Here is a 19,872-nt window from a genome sequence, read left to right as displayed (position 1 = left end):
CTCAACTTCTGCCACTCACAGGTATTCCTAAGCATTTAGATGTCAACATCCAGAGAGCTCACCGGCTTGGTCTGAAACAATCTTCTGGCTCTTCAAAACCTAGAGGCATCATTGCGTACTTTCTCCTCTACTCCGACCTTATGGAAGTTCTTCATTCTGTTAAACAACACAAGCAGCTGGTATGGTCTGGTCATAAACTTTTCTTCACCCAAGATGTCTCAAAACCGACTGCTGATCGTCGCAAGGAATTTTTAGACTTAAGACCTACACTTCACTCCATGAATGCGAGATATGGACTCATTCACCAATGCTTCTTCAAGGTGACGTACAAGGAGAGATCCTACAGCTTCGATGATCCGGCAGATCTTCGCAAGTTCATTGACACTCATAGGGCCGATGGCATGGATCATAGTGGTTCTTAATGTTTTATGTTTTTACTTGTTCTCTGTATTTGGCTGTGGCCCACTTCCCTTTACTTTTTTTATTAATGTGTTGTCCTTTTTTCCCCTCCCTGTTCTTTAGGTCGAGCGTCCTGGTTCCACTGGTCCCTTCTCTCCCCAGTCTCGTTGCCTCACTGTGCGTTTGTTTCTGTTATACCCAGTACGCCGCTTCCCTTCATGGTTGTCTGGTAAGTCTTCTTCATTTGTAGTAATTTGTCGTGGACACCTCTTTTCTTCTTTGTCTCTATTTTTCCTTTGTTCACTCCTTCTTGTGTCCGAGCTCTCGCTCTCTTTTTAAGTGGTGCGGCTGCCTTCTTCTCTTGTCGCTCCCACTCTCAATCTATTGTCTGTTCCGTTTCTTTGGTGTTCACTTCATGGCTAAAGTTTCCCAACTTTTGGTCATCTTCTCTCTCCTATCTTTCCTTTCAGGAGGTGTCTCCTCCCCTTCCTTCCCTTCCTCATCCTTTTCTTTATGCCCTCGCATTACTCTTTCCCTCTCCTTATTCTTATTCTGCACTTCATTCTTATCTCCCCCTCCTCCGTTTTTTGATGTTATGCTGCTTTCTTATCTCTTTCTACTCTGGCACCTTGTTAGTAACTTTTCTACCCTTTTTTTCTTCCTTTCTTATTGCTTCTCTCCGCTCCTTTTTTGCTGTTCATGCAGTGCTTTGCCGGTATTCTTCTTTCTCAACACACTTGTTCTCTTCTACGATTTCCTTTCCTTCCTATTACATATGTCCTTCTATTCCTACTCTCCTTCTTCTTCTCTTCTCCATTTGCTTGTTCTACCTTCTCCTTCTATATTTACTCTACTCCATCCTCATGAAAGGTTTCCGACTTATCTCCTGGAATGTTAAGGGTCTTCGTAACCTGATCAAGAAACAGCGAGTTTTGTCTCACCTTGCACGTTTACAATGTCATAGTGCCTTTCTCCAAGAAACACATCTTTCTTCTCAAGATTTGTCAACGCTACGTAGACAATGGGTTGGTGAAGTGTTTTGCTCTCCCGCTGTCAATCATAAAAATGGTGTGGTTATTCTCTTCCATAAGTCTTTATCAGTTCAAATTCAAAAGGAAACTGCTGATTCCGATGGTAGATGGTTGTTACTTGATTGTATTGTGAATGATGTTCATTTTTCCCTTTGCAATGTTTATGGTCCGAATGGTATTGATCTCCCCTTCTGGCATGATTTCTCCTCCCTTCTTTCCTCTAATGCTAGCGAGGATATGATTGTCGGTGGGGACTGTAATCAATTGATGGACCCCTTCTTGGACCGCAAATCAAAATCTCGCTATATTCCCAATAAAATGCAGAAGCTATTTCATAAATCCATCTCCTCCAGAGGCCTTATTGATTCATGGAGAATCTCACACCCCGATTCCCTGGAATTTTCTTTTTTTTCTCCCGTTCACACTTCTCTCTCCCGTATCGATTATATTTTTTTATCCCATCATGCATTCCAATTCATGACCAACTCCGAAATAGGCTCCATCCTTATCTCTGATCACGCCCCTGTTATTTTGGACATGGATTATCCCTCTCCCATTCCTCAGTCCTCCCGTTGGCGTTTTAATAATTTCCTTTTACTGGACACCGCTTTCACAGAACACTTCACTCACTTTATGGATGAATTTTTCACAAATAATACACACTCCACTTCTGATTTTAATTTTCTTTGGGATGCCTTCAAAGCCACCGCTCGTGGTTGGATTATAGATTATGTATCACGCAAAAAAAAGAAGGCTCTCTCTCTGGCTTCCTCTTTTCTAAAACGTATCAAAGAACTCGAGCATCTCTACTACACTTCTAACTCTCCAGATTCTCTGTCTTCTCTCATCTCCGCGAAGATGCAATTTAATAAACATACTTGGGTTTCAGCCTCTAATCATCTCCTCCAGTTTAATGCCAAAATTTATGGCGGTCGCAACAAGGCTGGTAGATCTTTAGCGAATTATCTTAAAATTAAGAAGCAAAAATCCAAAATAGTCTCTATTAAAGATCCACAAGGTACTATTCAGTCCTCTGATGCTAAAATTCTTGACTGCTTTGTACAATTTTACTCCTCCCTTTACACCCCTGAATCTACACCCTCGGCCGACCAACTAGACACCTTCTTTCGATCAATCCCTGCTCCCACTACTACATCGGTCGACTTCTCCTCTCTTGATACCCCTATCTCAGATAAAGAAATTCTCACTGCTCTCTCTCTTTTGCCCAAAGAAAAAACACCCGGCCCGGACGGTTTTACAGTTCGTTTTTTCCTTCATTTCAAATCGGTTCTGATCCCTTATTTACTCCAGTTAATTAATCACTTCATTAATTCCGGTGAGTCTAAAGGTTCCTTCACACAGGCTATGCTAGTTCTTCTTTCTAAAAAAGATAAGGATCCCTCCTTGTGCAAGAATTATAGACCTATTTCTTTAATCAACACAGATTGTAAAATGTATGCAAAGCTTCTGGCCCTTCGTTTAAACTCTCTTGTCCCTGATCTAGTTAATATCTACCAATCTGGTTTTGTTAAGGGTAGATCTATTACAGACAATTCTAGGACTCTGCTCAACATTATTCATCTTTCTGCCAAAATGGACTCTCCACTTGCCGCTATTACTCTCGATGCTGAGAAGGCATTCGACCGTGTCAATTGGGACTTTATGTTCGGTGCTTTGAGATGGCATGGTTTTAGCCCCACTTTCCTCAAATACGTTCAACTTCTTTATTCTGCCCCCTCTACCTCTATTTGGATTAATGGATTGCAATCCGATTATTTTCCCCTCCATAGAGGTACCAGACAAGGTTGTCCACTTTCCCCTCTCCTTTTCATCTTGGCGTTAGAACCCTTCCTAGTTAAAATTCGTCAATCCTCTTCCTATTCTGGGTTTAATTTCAAGGATGTGGAGATTAAGTTTACCGCTTACGCTGATGATATCTTGCTTTATATGTCTAATCCATCGGTTTCCCTTCCTGCCTTCTTCTCCTTATTACAAGAATACTCTTCTGTCTCTGGTTACAAATTAAATATTGATATAACAGAGGTTCTCCCCCTAAAAAAATGTTGCCTTCCCCATATGTTTCACAACTCTGGTTTCCAATGGAACTCTGGCCACATTAAATGTCTTGGTGTCCTATATGCCAATTCAATCACGGAGACTATTAAAATTAACCATTCTGAAGTCCTTAAAAAACTCTCCTCTCTTATTGAACGCTGGTCCCCTCTCTTTCTCTCTTGGTGGGGTCGGCTCTCTACCATTAAAATGATGCTTCTTCCTATCGTGAACTTTTGTCTTTCTATGCTTCCAATTTCTCTTCCTCACTTCTTCTTCAAGTCTATTAATAGTCTCTTTTCCAAATTCTTGTGGAACAACCGTAAAGCTAGAGTCGCTCTGCCCCGTCTTCAACAACCTAAGCATCTTGGTGGGGTTAACTTCCCGAATCTTTCACGCTTCCACTCTGCGTTCTCCCTTAAGCAACTTTGGCCTTTTTTGTCAGACTCTTCCTCCTTGCCCAATACTGCCTGGAGTTCGCTAGAATTAGCGCAAATCTCTCCTTTCTCTTTTCTTGTTGACTCTAATCTCACGCAGTCTCCTTCCAGGTTTTCCTCACCTATTTTCAAACATTCTAAAGCTTTATCGCTTTCCCTGTTTCGTTCGTTCTCTTCTCCTTCCTCTCTTCATTTCAACACCCCACTGTGGTATAATAAATCTCTTAAACTCCGCAATCGAGCTCTTTTTTGGAAGGAATGGATTGATAAAGGAATTCTTACTTGCAATCAACTTCTTCTCAATGACTCTCTTATGTCATTTCATGAACTTCGTGACTTTTTTGGTATCTCCAATAAGTATTTCTCACATTTCCATACTCTCATCTTAACATTACGCTCTGTTATCATGCAAGATGCCCCCCCTGCTGATACCTCCCAGCACTTACCTTCCCCCCCTAACTTTCACACTCCTCACAAAGCCTCTGCCATTTATAAATTACTTTCCCTTTCACCCTCATGTAGATTCAAATCAAAGCTCGAACTCTCTTGGGAACTCGACCTTGGTTGCTCTTTTTCTGAGTCTACCTGGGATTCTATTTGGTCCAAATTGCATTACACCTCCCGCTCTGCTAGCACCACACAGACTTTATTTTATTTTTATAACAAGCTATTTTATACCCCCTGTGACCTTTTTTAATTTAAACTTCTAGTTTCCAAAAGGTGTTGGTCTTGCTCCTGTATAACTAGTGATTTAAAACACATGTTCTTTTTTATGTCCCAAAGTACAACTTATGTGGTCTCGTATCTGGATTACTCTCAACAAAGTTTTATCTACCAATGCTCCTTTTGATATTCCCACTGTATTTTTGGGTGGTTTAGCTTCTGTTTGGGATGTTCCCCCTCTTACTCGTAAGTTTATTGATTTATGTATTGCTATTGCTTTTCAAATTATTACTGCTAATTGGAAAGACACCAAGAATGTCTGCTATAATGCTTGGTGGAATTTACTTTGTCACCACCATAGGTTGGATCGTGCATGTGCCTCCACTACCTCTCTTTTGATTAAACGTGATTTATTATGGTCCCCTTTAACAGATTTTCTCTCTAAATGTGCCTCATAATTTATTTATTTTATTGTTGCTTATCTCCATATTTTATTTTTTCTTTCTAAACATGTATTTTTCATTTTTTTTTTCTTTGCCAGTTCATTGCATTGTTTCATTATGTACTTCATCTCCCTTTTCTCTCTCTCCCTCCCTCCCCCTCTTCTTCTCCCTCTTTTTTTTTCTTCTTCTCCCTCCCCCCAAAACTGCAAAAGTTATAAAAGCATTTTCTCTCAGTATAATCTTAGCCTCTTATGGGGTTTTTCTGTCTTTTGATTGCTAGGTTTATTTATCTTTATTCTTATTTTGTACTTCAATTTTTGCTCTTGTATTGATGTTTTACTTTGTCTTTATTATTCAATAAAGCTTTTCAAACTTAAAAAAAAATGTTTTCAAATAAGTAGTGAATTATTAATGACAATAACATCGAGCCCATTGGTCGTCCATATGTCTTTTTAGTCAATCTTTGGTCCTCCAAACCCAATTCTCCAGAAAGGGTTATCTCACTGAATTATTTATCAGTATCACTCCAGACAATCAGTAGAGTAAACAGTGGCTCACAGTATATTTGGAGCAGCATAATTTGGCTCCACCCTTTAACATCACAATCATCCATATATATATATATATATATTCATATACCACATTTGTATTCAATGTGTGACTAAACTTTATTAACATGTGATGCATTTAATTCAGTTAATGAAATGTAACCATTGTAGTAATCCAGAACTCGTGCATAAAATAATTAGATTGATTAAATGTTCCATGTAATTATGTCTTCTTTATATTCATGTCTCTTGTTAGAAATGGGGGTTTCTAGTTGGCAAGGGTTTGCACCTTTGTCCAAGTAGGGACCATTCTTCCTAGTCAGGGTAAGAGGGGATACACTTCTAAAATAACCCCTGATCCCCCCCCCCCCCTTTGTAGCTTGGCACGAGCAGACAGGGTTATCTCAGGGCAGTGTGTAAAGCATGTGTGCATGCATACAGTAACACAGTGAAAATATGACAAATGGACATCACACCAGTTTAGAAAAATAAGCAAAACTTTACCTAAACCCCACAAGATCAAAAACGACCAAAATCCAACATAGAATACTGTAAAAAAAAGTTCCTGTGCAAAATAACCTTTAAATTGCAGGTATAACATGAAAAACACAGTTCCTCCGACTCGGAGCTCTTTTAGGGGTACAGTGATACTGAACACTACAGAGTCTAACAATTCCAGCCAACTGCGTCAGTACAGGTTAGCAAAAGCATCAACAGACTCGGAGACAGTAACTTTCTTGTTGAGGCCGACATGATGGTACGAGCTGGTTAGGGGAAACTGTTGTGGTTGCGATGTGTGATGGAAGCGTTGCAGCAGGCGGTGTCCTCACGACTCAGTGCAGGCAGCGGCTCATTGACAGAGTCGGTGAGACCAAGGTTTGCGCTGCAGGGTGAGACGGTGCTCGATGCGGTGCTGCAGGTCATGCTGCGGCGATGGAGCCGGGTGAAGTTGGAGTCTGGCAGCAACGGAGTTGATGACGTCTGTGCAGCATGTAGTGAATTGTTGCAGAGTGCGATGCCCACAGGACGCGGTGCAAGCAGCGGCTCATTGACGGAGTTAGTGAGAACAGGGTTGTGTTGCAAAGCAAGGCGGTGCTCTTTGCAGTGCTTTCATTGGGTCTGCGATGGACTTGGTGACTTGGTGACAGAGACTGTTGCCCTTTTCTTCTGTGGTGACTAGAACCAGCGGGACCAGAGATGGTGCCCAGAAGGATGGTGAGGTCTTTACTGTTCCTGGGACCTCTTGAACAGGGGGCAAGCTCCACAGCAAGCCCTTGGAGATCCCTTCTCAAGCAGGATGCACCCACAGTTCCTCTCCTTGGCAGAAACAGCCATTGCAGGCAAACCCCAGACAGCACACAGCAGTACTACTACTCCAGTTTCACCAGCTCTTCTCCTTGGCAGAGGGTCTTCTTGAAGTCCAAAAGTGATCTTAAGTTCTGGGGTCTGGTCCCCAACATTTATACAGCAAAATCCTTTGTTCTCTGAAGGCAGAAAGTATCTGTGCCCAGCCAAAACCAGTTCTGTCCTCACTGGTGCAGCTTCATGGCAGGAGGTGGAGAAAGCATTGTGGAAGGCTGACCAGGCCCATTCCGGTGAAAGGAAATCTCTTCCCCCTATTCTAAATGCAGCCCAGGTCTATTCAGCCCGGCCCTGACTCATCCAGACTCTCTGGAGCCACTGCACCTCCCCAGCCGCTGGCACACTAAAGCCAGACAGTCAATTCACATCCAAGCAGAAGCACACTGGATGGCTAAGCAAGAACATACCTACTTTCTAAAAGTGGTATTTTCAAACACAGAATATAAAAATCAATCTCACTAAAAGATGCATTTTAACATTCTGAGAAATTTTATAATCATACTTTGTTCCCAGGGATAGTTACGTTTAGAAGATGCTATAAGCAAACTCCCCATTCGATCCTATGGGAACAGATAGCCTTGCAATAGTGAAAAACAAAATTGGCAGTAATTCCCTATCAGGACATGCCACACACATCACGGCATGTCCTACCTTTCAAATACATTGCACCCTGCCCACAGGGCTACCTTGGGCCTACATTAGGGGTGACTAACATGTAAGAAAAGGTAAGGTTGGGGCCTAGCAAGTGGGTGCACTTGTCAGGCGACATGGCAGTATCAGACCGCACATAGGCTCTGCAATGACAGGCCTGAGTTACATTTACAGGCCGCTTAGGTGGGTGGCACAATCAGTGCTGCAGCCCACCAGCAGCATTTGATTTAGAGGCCCTGATCACACACAGTGCACTGTACTAGGGACTGACTAGCAAATCTAATATGTCAATCATGGAATCCCCAATCCATAACAACAATTTACAAAGGGAGCACTTGCACTTTGGCACAGAACAGCAGTGACAAAGTGCCCAACGCATCTAGACCAGCAAAAAAGAAGTCCAACACACAGCAAAAGCAAAGGAGGCAAAGGCAAAAATGCAGGGGAAACCCACGCCAATGTTGCCAGGTCTAACATCTCTCATTTAATCTCAATATATATATATGGGTATGTATAACCATGGAACCAAAGTTCATGCTGACTATTGAGTTAACTTTGTCTGAATTTAATCCCTAACTGAAAATGTGTTTTAACTCTGCTTGTAAACTGCTCATTTCCTTTTGCAGGTGCATCACTTAGAGAAAGACTCAATGTAGACTACTGATAGTGAGGCCTGCGTGGAGGAAGCTGGCAGCGAACTCTGAAGTAAAATGGTCGAAGCAGGCCTTCTGTTTATTATGTACCAAGATGGTGGTATGTTCAAGGCTGACTGCTGCAGTCCCAGTTTCGATAAGATGGGAAACTAAAGGGTGTGTGCTGATGCTCTTCACAGTCAACAATTCTGTTGGTTCCTGGTGGTGTAAGGAGAGGTAAGGATGCTTTTTGAGCTGCTGTTATATCTAATTGGTATCTAATTCCATAGTTAGTTAGGCAGACCTTACCTGACTCTTTCATTTACTGAACTTCTTCCGAAGTTCGACTCCATGATGACACATTCTATGCTCTCTGAATAGAATTCCCCTTTAGGGCTTTTGGTCTCTAGTTTTAGAATTGCAAATGGAAGTTTTCTTTATGGAACACTTGTTTGCTACCATTTGTTTTATTTTTGTCCCAGCTGTTACTGTTCAGTATCTCATATTATTTTGGCCCAACATATTGAGACCTTTCAATCTGCAAGTCATATTGCTATATCTTGTGAACTTATTTTGACTCTGTTGATATACTGGATTGATAAATATGAACCCATTTAATCATAGTTATTGATTCCTGGTTCATACTGTGCAGTCGCATTCAATTCACATGCTGGAAATGTATTTCTAAGGTTATCTCCCTTATAGCACTTCAAGTCAACTAACAAAGGTCCATACGACCAATGTGGAACATTTTTGATGTTGCAAACAGATTAAAGTGTAAGTACCAGTGCACCATCATATTAATACAAATGTTTATTTCGTTTTATCTGCCAGTGACTTAAACTACAGAAAACGTGTGAGGAAACACAAGCCTGTTTTGTTATGTCTAAAGAAATTTGAGCTTGGTTGTAAATACAGATGTGGCAAGTAGATATAGACAGCTTATTACATTAGAAGCGTGCCACGACAAGTGTAGCAAACTTGGGGGGGTGGGGGGGCAACCCACAGTGTGCACACCTCTTGACCTTAGCATGGAAATCATCGAAATATGTATTTTACATAGGATCATATGGTGTTTGCTGCTGCATTAGGCCCCAGAAACAACAATGACTTTAGACCGCAACCGACTGATCTTCAAATGTGTAGAAGAAGGCAGTTTTGAGTATAGCATGATGGGTACAGGAGCCCCGTTTAGGGGGTACATTCAGACACTGTAAACTATTAGAAGTGTTTGCAACTTCCTGCTCAACAAAGGCAGGTGGGTCATTGCTCATTGAAAACAGCACACACACTTTTTTTCTATGGCAGTGCACTAGCACATGCAGATGGGCCAGTTCACATCTGCCCTATGCAAACCATTTTTAGTTTCTTTCTGTATGCATGCTGGCAAACCCCATTAACCCGCCGAACATCCATGTGCCCAGGTACAGCACATACAGTATGTACATTTTTGAATGTTGATATCTGTTAGAGGCTCTTGTATGATCCTAATTGTCTGAGAGACAATAGTACCAATTTCTCTTAAACCCCAGTTGTGAGATCCAGCACGTTGGTCCTCTTTTTGACTCTGAATGTAGGAATGTAGATTCCTACATTCATTCTACGGCGGGCTATAAGTCTATATTAGAACACTGGAATGTTGACAGCTCCATTAAAGATAATGGAGTAGCTCCATGCTTATATTGGCTGGTATAAGCCCGGAGCTCCAACATTCCAATGTCTGTCTTCATGTTTCTCCCTTTTTCATTTAGAACATTCTACTCTTAGTAGGTGGAATGTTCTAGTAGCCATATAGCCCTTCTGCCTCAGGCTATACCGCTTGTTAAAGGCCCTCTTCCACGTTATAAAGCCCTCGCCTATGGCTTGGGCCTATAACTCAGGATCAGGGCCTTTTACTATTGGTATAGCCCAGAGCAGCGGACTATAACGCTATATTGGAAAGCAGTGTTTTTTATGATACTTCATGAGCCTCCCAGAACGAGGTTACAAAGTACCTTTTCATGCAGCATGGTCTACGATTCAAATTTCAGACTACAAAAGCACAGGAACAAGGCTGGTATTGAGCAAATCTCATAGCTTTTTCTGTGAATAGGTGTGTTTAACTCTTGACTCAGGCTCTCATTACAAGGCCATGGCTAAATCCTGATCCCTTTGGAACCTCGCAGGAGTTATTCGACCAGACTTTCAGTAGGTTAAGCCTAATATGACTCTTTAGGGCAAATAGCACACACTTCATGGTTTGTGCATCTCTGAATAGAAGAAACCCACAATTTAATCCGTTATTACCTCATTTTAAAAGAAAAGAAAAAATCTAGAGTGGTGCAATAAGTGCACACCCACTAATTACAACACCTACGGTATCATAATTTTTTGGACACAAACAAAGTGTAATTATTGTTACCTGCTTTTGAATGAGGATCATAGTTTGTCCTTGCTTCCATAGTCAACAGCATTAATGTTCCCACTCACTATTGCTCAGAAGCCTGCAGTATAATCATTTCACTATAAGATCAACAATACCGAAATACGACTAGATGTTCAAAGCATGTAAATGGTTGCAAACACTCCTATTTGGCATCTGTTACAATTAAATTAGAACACTGGAATGTTGAGAGCTCCACCAAAGACAACGGAGTAGCACCAGGCTTATAATGGCTGGTATAAGTCCGGAGCTCCAACATTCCAATGATTGTCTTCATGTTTCTCCCTTTTTAAATTAGAACATTCTCCCCTCAGTGAGAGGAATATTCTAATAGCCTAAAAGCTCTTCTGCCTCAGGCTATACCAGTTATTAAAGACACTCTCCCTCGTTATAGGCCCGAGCCAAACTATATTCAGTGCCTTTAACAACCGATATAGGATGCAGGCTATAAGGATAAAATGTTTTTTTTCTCCTTTTTTCTAATTCCATTTTAGGAGTGAGAAACATTTTCTTGACTCCTAAAATGGGATTCCAAATAGATACTGATTCAATATCTGGAAGGGGGTGTTGTGAATGGAAATAATGTAAGACCACTGTCTCTTCTTAAAATATTATTTTAAAAACATTTCTTTTCAAATGCAGCCATGTTTCATTTATGGAAAACAGGCTGCAATAGCTGAAAAAAGGTTTGCTTTATTAAAAAGCAATCACAGAAAAGGTGGTCTGCTGACCCCAGCAGGTAACCATCCATGTGATGGCCTCCAACTGTATTGAGTCACAATTTGAGACCTGCTTCATTAATATGCATGAGGTAGGTTGGATTCCGACCCACCGAAAGTCAGATTTTTAAGTTCTGACCTATAGTATATAGGTTGCCTCTTAAACATTACTGGTCGTAAAAGTGTTGGTCACAAATAACGAACAGTATTTTGCGACCAGAAAATAGTACATATGGCCCAGTAATGTTTGTCCTAAAAATTGACCATACCTCATGACATTTAAATTATGAATTTTACGCACAGTATATGCAAAGAACAAAATGATAATGAAGCAGCAACTTTCGTTCCTTGTTGCAACACCTTTAATAAATGAAACCAAAGGGACACATTGTTTACCACTATTACGTGGAGAAAAATGCTTAAAAATAGCTGTTCTTTCACTTTCATAAATATTGACATTAGGCCTGTCTTGCTAGTTAGTTTAATTCGTGCTAATTGCTCTTTCTGTAAAGACTATTTCAGTTCCCTCTAGTCTATTTTCCTTCTCTTTAATTTTTTATGGCCTGTACATTGTAGCCCGCAGTGTACTAAAGAAATTATACAGCATATTAAGTAATGCATAATTACAACGACCGTAATTTACTAGAACGTCTTCACACCCTTGCTTTCAGAGATTTCATGCTTTGCCAAATTAACTTTTAAGAAGTAAAAGTTTTATCTTTGCTACTTCGTGGACATTGTTCAGCCTTACTTGATTCATAAACGAGCAGAAATACTCTCTTTACATCTCTACAGCATGCTTAGACACTGGAAGCAAAGGGGCATTATTGAAGCCCATGCAGCTCCTGTTTAGAATTACTTTAGCAATATAGGACCTGATTTACTAAACTTGAGTCACAGATGCGATTTTAGTAAAGCATCTGTCTGCAACCTTAGATTATTTTTGCTCTGCAACAAGTTCAAAAGCGTCACAGATCAAAAATGCCATTTTGGTGGAATACGCAAGCCCAATTTCCCAAAGGGTAGCTAGACCTTTTGCCATCTGTGGCAGTCCCTGTGTTTGCCGCCCCGCGATGGCCGCAGGTAAGAGGGGGTGCTGCCAATCACTACGTTTGCCACCCCTCGACGTCCTCAGGTAAGCGTGGGGGGTGCCACCCCCAATACTCATGCCACCTGGTTATATTATAGAGACAACAATTACACCTGCCAGCGAATGAAAGGATGGAGGCCAGTGAGATAGAGCACGTTTCCATCCTTGCAGTTGCATACTTTTGCTTATTTTTTCCTTCAGCCCTGTAAAATGGAGAGAAGGGAATGACGCAAAGGCCATTGGTTGGAGCATATGACAGTCCTCTGGACCACTGTGTCCTCCCGCCCCACTTTCTGAGCCCATAGCCACAAGTGGAAGCGAACCCTTATTGGCAGCATTACCTTTGCAAGTGCTACACCATCCCTATGAGAAGTTGGTATGTCATCAATGGCTTCGAAATGCAATTGCGACCATAAAACCCTGGAACAACTTACTGCGATTGGTAAGGAGGGTGGAGACCAATCTCATGCCCTCTCTTCCTCCTGCATCACAGAAATGTAGTGGTTTGCCTTGTGAGTAGCAAAGACGTTTGCAACGTGTAATGTGTATTTTTACTTTGCGACTAAGGATTTCCAAGTCACACAAACTGTAATTTTGCTGGCAGGTTTTTGAATCTGCAAAACCCCTTGATACTTTGTTTCCACCATGCTCGATTTGCAAAGATCTTTGTACATCTGAGCATAATTTTTTGATTGCCAAGAAGGTTTTGAGTTCTTTGAATCAATACTAGAGGATTTTTTAAAGGGCAAAGTGCACATACAATAATGGTGGAATCTCAAGCATCTGTATTTTAGAACTGGCAAAACAGAAATAAACCTCACACATAAGTCGGAGTGTGGGAACTCGAACCCCAAAAATATACTAAACCCAAATATTTTGATCATTAAAAAACTGTACTTTTGGGGATGCAGCTCCACACCGTTCATCTAGCAATAAGAAACAGCACTCCTCCCGATATCAGGCCCAACAAATTGGCAGAGTAAATCATAATAGTGACTGGGACCACTCAAGAATGGAGTTCTAGATCAATAAAAGTCAGAGAGTTTTATCACCAAATATTAGAACAGGCAATGCAGAGTAAGTCAGTATATGCGATAAAGGCACTTATACATATATAAAGTTAGAAATCAGAAAATTATTTGAATATCTATAATTGTCAGGTACACAAACAACATCGACAGAATTTCTAACAGGAAAAGAAAGTTTCTCAATAACCGGACAGAGTTTGGTGTGAAAATTGAAAGACTTGCCCAAATGGGCAGAGTTCTGTAACGACAAATCAAAGTCTCTCCCCAAACACATAAAACCAAAGGCTATTATACATGTTTTATGCATATACTATGAGGTAAAACTAAAGATTCAGCATAGCATGATTATCAACAGCACATTTTAGACGACTCAGAAAATGGATCCCAGTAAAGTTTATAACACTAGCCCACTTCTAAGAATAATAAAGAATCTTCCATTACCTTCCACAGCAATGGAACCACAGAGATGCAGAATATGAAACATTCTCAAACAAAAACAAATACATTATAATGTGTAGCTGACTGACACAGGAACTTCCAGCAGAAGTGTCCTTCAAAATGTTCCATCATGAACAGGATGAAAAGTTTCATTCACAATACATGCTCTCTTAAAGAAATAATCAGTTACGTCACATTGTACTGTAGTCCATGGAAACTGTGGGGAGAGAAGGCATGTAGAGGAATATTGATTGAGAGGCGGGAATGCACAGGATTAGAATAAACAAGCACTAGAAACTGCATTCATTTTAATAAAATGGTGTCTTCGCAAACATGTGGCATAAATAAACTACACTAACAGTCACACTTCTAAATATTTCTATTAATTTGTTTCAAGTGCAATATAATTAATTCATTGGTTACAAATATTTTCATCAAAAAGTATTCATTCCCACTCATTATTTATTATACCCCCTAATTCAAATGCTCATATGGGTACTCACATATTCAGAAATGCACAAATAACCACTGCTTCTAAACTCCATATCTTGTTCCAATTCCAGAAATATATAGGTTTAGTTGATACCAATTTTTCACTCTTTATATTTTACCAGATAAATTACTGTACACCCGGTGCACAATGAAAAAGCATTGCAAGGTGTAACTCAGTTATTTTCTCTGGGAACCTCAGGTTCTTGGTGAACCTACAAGCCTCATATAACTCCGCAACGAGAATAGTCCTGCGGACGTAACAGTATAAAGCTTTTAAAAATCTACCATAGTTAGAAGTTGTTACAGGTGGAAATGTAGGCACAAATGGCTGGTTTCTTTCAACTAAATTTCAATATTCTTTCATTTCAACTGTTACTTTCTATAGGAAAACCTTGAAGGATACACACAAATAACCCATTGCTGAATTCAGAATTTTGTCTACTTTTCAGAAATGTATAGCATTGTGGGATACATTATTGGTTTGACACCCATTTCTACCACTAACTGGAGGGAGGTTGAAAGCATAAAATGTCAAAACTGTGCAGAAAATGTGGGCGATTTTAGCACCACAAATCCTCCATTGATACCATTTGCAGGGGAGAAACCAGATGCTTTCTTCTTCATCACTTTTATCCCTTTTTTATTTTTTAAAGAAATAATTTAGCTGTGTTTTGCTTAATTTCTCAGTCCCCTCCTAGTGAATCCACAAACCCAAAGTACCTTTAGAATCCTCAGGATATTGGAAGAAAAAGATGCACATTTGGCATGGATACCTTATGTGGACAAAATGTTATAGGGGCCTAAGCGCGAACTACCCCATATTAACAAAAAAAAAGGGTGTGGCATGGAGGGTAGGCCTGGGAGCGAAGGGGTTAAAGATTCAAGAGATGGCATTACTAAATTGGAAGGTTTGCTAGTAGAGCAGGGATGTTTTTATGGTAACATTGGATGTTTGTGTTATGTATAAGGTTGGTTGAACATGCAGATGTCCTGTAGACTATTAAGTATTTTAAGCAGCATAGTCTGCTGAGTACTCAGAACACACATTAAAGCTTATTAAAATAACCAAATTCATTCTTTAGAATAACTATTTCTGTTTGGTGCAGAATAATTTGTACAACATTTGTGAACTGCAATTGGTTATTCCCTTTTTGGTCCCAAATTAGTTATGATCCATTTCAATAAGGAATTTGCAGTGGGACAGGATAATGAAAATTGTATGATGCAATTATGGGTCCAGTATATGGATCCTCTTATTGTACTATGAAATCAATCGAAGAATCAATTGGAATGTTTTATTGACAAACCAAATAATTCTTGGAAGGTAAAATTTCAATATACTTGCAATAAATATCAGTTGAAAAACTTAGATCTATGAATACATGTAAGTGATAGGAAATTGCAAGTCTATTTTTAAATTTATATATTTTTTAAAAAAATGCCATTAACTTTGTTCTCCAGGCCCAAAGTTAACATCTGTAATATATGGCTAATGAGCTTCCCATACGCCGAATTTGTATGGGCTTAACTTAACTGTACACTTAATGATTAATATCATCATATACGTAATGTGACTCAGAAATTCCTACAGATGGGATACAAAAGATTAGAACTGACTTCAGGGTTGACTATTGAGGGAGGTATGAGCAGGGACTTTATTGTTAAAGGTTCATGAAGTACAAAGAAGGAGGAACAGGCGAAACATGCACAACTGAGATGTGTAACTAAGCTTTCCATTAAAAGCTCCTAGAGTGAGGAGTACTGTTCAGAGACAGAGGCGTTGACTAACTGATGACAATATTACGCATCAAGGTCTGGACAAGAATACTACTGAGACAGTCTCACACCACGAAAACCTTTATGAAATATTATTGAGAAGCATGTTTGACCCTGAAAACTATATTAAGAAATCCTCGCTGGAATAAAAAGGTTTCTACCGATTGGGGTAAGGGGGTTGCAATCTCCGTAGACAATGTAAAAATACGACCTTGATGATTGAGGGATTATGTAGCAGTCACTGTATGCAAATACTTGTATTAACTTACTGACCACATGTGTGCTTTATGTGCTCACTTGTCCATGTAGACTATTGTATGCTAGTATTATTATTTAACATTTATGGTCATATGATGTCAAGGTGAGAAACAGTAAATTCCCAGTAGCAATCCATTTAATAGATTGTATTGACAGTGATGGAAATTTTCTGGAACGTTCAGTTATTTCTAGAACTGGAGTTTCTCCTTGTGGTGGTGACCAAGAACACAGATTGAGCCAATTAGAATCTAAGATAATTATCAAATTGTCTACACTAAAACCACTTGACTTACTCAATGAAAAAGGATGTCACCAAGTCAAGTCAAGTCAAGAGATTTATATAGCGCGCTACATACCCATAGGGTCTCAAGGCGCTTGAGGAAGGGTGGGGAATTACTTGTCAAATATCCAAGTTTTAAGTTGCTTTCTGAATGCTAGGTGGTTCTGAGTAAGGCAAAGGTGAGTGGGAAGTGAGTTCCAGGTTTTAGCTGCCAGGTAGGAGAAGGATCTACCTCCCAAGGTGGTTTTGTTGATGCGAGGTACAGTGGCCGGGGCTTGATTGGAGGATCGAAGCTGACGGGAGGGGGTGTAGAAGGACAGTCGTGAGTTGAGGCATTCGGGTCCAAGTTCGTAAAGTGCTTTGTGTGCGTGGGTTAGGAGGCGGAAAGTAATCCTCTTATTTACAGGGAGCCAGTGGGGGTTTTTCAGGTGACCAGAGATGTGTTCTTTGCGCGGGATGTCTAGTATGAGCCTGGCTGAAGCGTTCTGGATGCGTTGGAGTTTTTTCTGGAGTTTAGCGGTGGTACCGGCGTATAGGGTGTTTCCGTAGTCCAGGCGGCTCGTGACCAGTGCGTGGGTGACAGTTTTTCTAGTTTCGGTGGGGATCCAGCGAAATGTTTTTTTGAGCATGCGAAGCATGTTGAAGCAGGATGATGAAACAGCGTTGACTTGTCTGGTCATCGAGAGTGAGGAGTCCAGGATGACGCCCAGGTTTCGTGCGTGGTCCGTCGGGATGGGTGCTTTTCCAAGGGCCTCTGGCCACCAAGAGTCATCCCAGGCGGAGGGGGAAGTGCCTAAGATGAGGACTTCTGTTTTTTCTGAGTTCAGTTTCAGACGGCTGTGCTTCATCCACTCGGCTACTTCTTTCATTCCTTCGTGTAAGTTGGTTTTGGCGGTGTTAGGGTCTTTGGTGAGTGAGAGGATCAGTTGAGTGTCGTCAGCGTAGGAGATGATGTTGAGATTGTGTTGGGGAGCGATGGCCGCAAGGGGGCTCATGTAAACGTTGAAGAGGGTGGGGCTGAGTGACGATCCTTGTGGCACGCCGCAGATGACTTCAGAGGCCTCTGACTTGAATGGTGGGAGGCGGACTCTCTGGGTTCGTCCGGTGAGGAACGAGGTGATCCATTCCAATGCTTTTCCTTGGATTCCGACGTTTCTGAGGCGCTGTAGAAGGGTGCTATGACAGACTGTGTCGAAGGCAGCGGAGAGGTCGAGGAGGATGAGGGCGACTGTGTCTCCATTGTCCAGTAGAGTTCGAATGTCGTCTGTTGCTGCGATAAGTGCGGTCTCAGTGCTGTGTTTGGCTCGGAAGCCGGACTGTGAGGAGTCGAGGGATTTGTTGGTTTCGAGGAAGGTGGCGAGCTGGTTGTTGACAGCTTTCTCGATGACTTTGGCCGGGAATGGAAGAAGCGAGATGGGGCGGTAGTTTTTGAGTTCGGTGGGGTCAGCTGTGGGTTTTTTCAGAAGGGCGCTGAGTTCAGCGTGTTTCCAGCTTTCCGGGAAGGTGGCGGAGTTGAGGGAGCAGTTGATGACATCTCAGAGGTGTGGTGCTATGATGGAGTCTGCTTTGTTGAAGATGTGGTGAGGGCATGGGTCAGTTGTGGATCCTGAGTGGATGGAGTTCATCAGGCGGATGGTGTCCTCAGTGGAGATTGGTGTTCCAGTCGTTAAGGATGTTCAAGGGGGGTGAAGGTCCTGCAGCAGGTTGGGTGGGTTGGTCTCCGGGTCGGTTGTCGAAGCTGTTGTGGATGTCTGCAATTTTGTTGTGAAAGAAGGAAGCTAGGGAGTCGCAGAGGGCTTGGGAGGGGGTGATGTCGTTGGAGTTGGCTGATGGGTTGGTAAATTCTTTGACGATGTTGAATAATTCCTTGCTGTTGTGGGCGTTGTTATCTAGTCGGTCTTTGAATGCGGCTTTCTTGGCAGACCGGATTAGTTGGTGGTGTATGCGGGTGGCATTTTTGAAGGCGTCCCTGGTGCTGGTGTTTGGGTCTTTTTTCCAGGCCTTCTCGAGGGAGCGACAGAGTTTCTTCGATTTCTTAAGATCATCGTTGAACCAGGAGGCGTTTTTGCTGCCTAGTTTGATTTGACGTTTTTTCAACGGAGCTAGGATGTCGGCGCTGTTGGATAGCCATTGGGTGAGGTTAATGGCTGCTTGGTCGGGGTTTGAGGAGTGGGCGGGGGGGTTTAGAAGAAGCGATGAGGAGATCTGGTCGATGGTGATTTTGTTCCAGTTTCTTCGCAGGGTGGGTTGAGGATGGTTGTGGATTGTGGTCTTATTGTAGATAAAGTGAACGCAGCTGTGGTCCGTCCAATGAAGAGCTGTGGTGTGACTGAATGAGACATGTTTGCTGGAGGTGAAGATGGGGTCGAGTGTGTGACCTGCAATGTGGGTGGGGTAGTGACAAGTTGTTTGAGTCCGAGGTTGGCGAGATTGTCCAGAAGGGTGGTGGCGCTGCTGTCATTGCTCTTTTCCAGGTGAAAATTGAGGTCTCCCAATAGAATGTAGTCCTCGGAGGGGAGGGCGTGTGGGGTGATAAAGTCAATGATGTTGTCACTGAATTGTGCACGGGGTCCTGGAGGCCGGTAGAGGAGGGTGCCCCTGAGTGTGGTCTTGGGGTCGGTGTGGATCTGGAAGTGGAGGTGTTCGGCGCTGGCAAGGTTGACGTCTGAGCTGGTTGAGATGAGGATGGAGTTCTTATGGACGATAGCGATGCCTCCTCCTGTTTGCTTGATGCGGTCCTTACGGATGATCTTGTATCCTTCCGGGATGGCAATGGTGATGTCTGGGGCTGAAGAGGCATTCATCCAAGTTTCTGTTAGGAAGGCGACGTCCGGTGAGATGGTGTCTAGTAAATTCCAGAGGTCGATGGCGTGTCTGTGGACCGAGCGGGTGTTGAGCAGGATGCATTTTAGGTGGTTGGTGTCAGGTCTCAGTTTGGTGTTGGTGGATGAGGAGTTTTTTTAGAATGACAAAAGTAGATACAAAATGTTCTTGAATTGACATAAACAGGATGCTTTCAAATGAGATTGAAGGATTGTCATTATTTTATAAATTATTGGGAATATACAATTTTGTGCATCACTTGGATTCACATGATTTAATATTGAGTAGATTATTAAGTGAGTTACACGATTGTCATAAAGATTATTAC

The 19,872-nt window shown here is 41.7% G+C and overlaps 1 protein-coding gene across 2 annotated transcripts in view; it reads right to left on the bottom strand.

Moving 5' to 3' along the window:
* The window catches only part of CRTAC1 (cartilage acidic protein 1), a 1,573,434-nt gene that overhangs the window by 189,170 nt on the left and 1,364,392 nt on the right, over positions 1-19,872 (bottom strand). The window lies entirely within an intron of this gene.

This window comes from Lissotriton vulgaris, chromosome 5 (genome assembly GCF_964263255.1).
Source record: "Lissotriton vulgaris chromosome 5, aLisVul1.2, whole genome shotgun sequence".
Taxonomy (NCBI): domain Eukaryota; kingdom Metazoa; phylum Chordata; class Amphibia; order Caudata; family Salamandridae; genus Lissotriton; species Lissotriton vulgaris.
Note: the sequence above shows the minus strand (reverse complement) of the source record. Positions and strands in the feature narration are given on the sequence as shown.